This window comes from Varroa destructor, unplaced genomic scaffold (genome assembly GCF_002443255.2).
Source record: "Varroa destructor unplaced genomic scaffold, Vdes_3.0 BEIS01000002.1, whole genome shotgun sequence".
Classification (NCBI taxonomy): Eukaryota; Metazoa; Arthropoda; class Arachnida; order Mesostigmata; family Varroidae; genus Varroa; species Varroa destructor.
The window spans coordinates 53291506-53294011 of NW_019211455.1; positions in this window are offsets into that span (position 1 = coordinate 53291506).

A 2506-nucleotide genomic window follows, 5' to 3' on the forward strand; every position below is an offset into this window, starting at 1 on the left:
ATCGTGCCTGAAGTTCCTAAGGCCCATTCTGTTCCTGTTCGTATGTGTCTGCCGCGCGTTGTCCAGTCCTTTCCTGTCCCAGGGCTGCCCCGTACTCATTTCGTGGTGCACGTTTGTCCATCAATCAGTTTGGCCAATATAGAGTAAAAAGGGCTCCAGTATAGAGCAACGAAAAATGTCATAGCACCGTTTATCAACGGAGCTCTACTATCGATCATGTCCAGCCGTTCACAACTCGCACAAACATGCCAAAAACCTAGCAAGCAAGTGTTTGATCGGTTTGTCCATGGAAATCGCGAAACATTACGAAATGAACAGAAACCCTAGCGAGCATTGCTTTTTGCAAATGAACCTGCACGAACAAAAAAAAACAAAATATAAACCAGTGATATGTGGCAGAGCAACATACGACTTACCCAATTCTTACAAAATTCACCGCAGCTGTGCATATCCGATCTGTTAAGGATTCTAATTTCGATGCAAGTGCTTTAAGAATAAAAAACAGATCCTGTAAAAAATTATATATATATATATATATATATATATATATATATATCGTTCAAATTAGACGTGGCCAATTAGCTAAAAAAAATTCCTGAGAAAAGTTATTTAGCGTTATAATTTACTTGTCAGTACTGATATGTGATGCAACCTCAAAATATAGAGGTTTATAGCAAAAGTGGCGGGGCCTCTTGTAGAAATTAATTTACCAGTTACGAAAAACAAGTATTTTATCAATATTTATGAATATTCTAAAAGGGAAACCCGTGTGAGGCAATTCAAATGGGGTGGTTTATTTTTCTTCCACTCTTATTGATATATAGAGCCCTGTCGTTAATGGCTCTAATTAGTAACATTATGGCACAAACGTAGATATCGTTTTGTTACGGTGTTCCTATTCTTCCGTTAAATAATAGATGTATTCTCTCCTTTTTTTTTCTTTCAATGTATTGCATACCTAATACTTCATAATGATCATTGGCGCTTTCCCTATCATCGTATTCCGTTTTTCGATTCAGTTATCGCAACAGCCTATTTTGTGCAAAAACTGTATCTCTTATATGTACCTGTTTGTTAAGCGCACTCTTAAGTTCATAACTTCACAAATCCACCAACTGCCAGTTTACATTGACTTACCGTTTGCCAAATTTTCAAGTCGAGAGGAACTTGGAAAAGCTAGCTTCCTTTGTTTATCCTGGAGGCAACCCATCTTTCGTCCATTGCAGCGATTCGTATCTACAACATGCTATTTAATTGTATTGAGCTTCAATGAATCATAAATCGTCGTCCACTAAAGAAAAAAGTTTGCGCAGTCCACTCAGACGACAAATGAAGGACTCTTGTGTCTTTCAAACTATGAACGAATGCCACCGATTAGCGACGGGCACAGGATACCTTTCAAGCAACAAGCTTGCTGATTACTTACTTTCAACGTGAACGAAAGTTTCTCCAGTCGGTGTAGTTTTTTTTCTCAAGTCTTTTGACAAAAATAGTCAAATTATATAAGGTCGTGTTCGGGATTATTCGGACGATATAGATATTCTCGAGAATGTAAAGTAAGATGCCAATAGGTAAAAATAGATTTGAAAAAATTGCCGAGACCTCATTTTGCTTCCAACTCGATCCGTCTCCAATCGACTGGGGGTTCCCTTGCCGTACGGATGCAGGAGAACCAAAAGTAATCACTTATCTTAAATGAATCACTACACGTTCATCTCCTGTCCTTACCTATTTTCATTTTTCAGAATAGAGTCGTCAACGAAAATTAGCCCACTATACCATAGACGCTTGTATTGGAACCCGTTACTTACTTAAGATTCTAACTAAAATGCATAGAACGTGCTCGTTTTCCCTTTTTCAGTTCGAGGGGCCATTTTTAGTGGTGGCCATGAACAATTAAACGAACAATGCACGGGCAGAACGCATACTTTGCCGGCAACGCACCATTCTAAACTATTAAATACCGTTCCAGAGGGTCGTTCGTTGGTAGGGGTATGGCTATATGGACAAGAGACTCATTTCACTAGACATTTTCGATCATACGAACTATATGAAAATTATAACTATTTAGAGCGTGAGTAATGAATAAATGATTGTTATACTTCAGGATTGATTAAGTTCGTCAATCTATAACTGAGTCAATGCAATGACGAGTGCTATTAGATAGACGTTGCTCGTATCCAGTCGAGCACAAATGAAAGAATGAAAGAAAACACTTCATTCAGGCTTCGTGTACTCAACTGCCTTAAAGCTCTTCACAGGGTTAAGAGTTATCAGCACTGGTAACGTTCTACTGCACGTAGTAGACTGAAGGGGATCTGTCACAAGCAGGTCGAGTTTTATAGTGCCAATAGTAACGCTACTCGTAATGGGTTAGAAGAGAACGCCCACAATTTCATTTATTACCTATGGTTAATTCCCACCGTGTCAGAGGGAAAATATTTTATTGGAGTATTTAAACAAATTAAAATTTAAAAAATTTATTAATCTATTATCATTACATGTA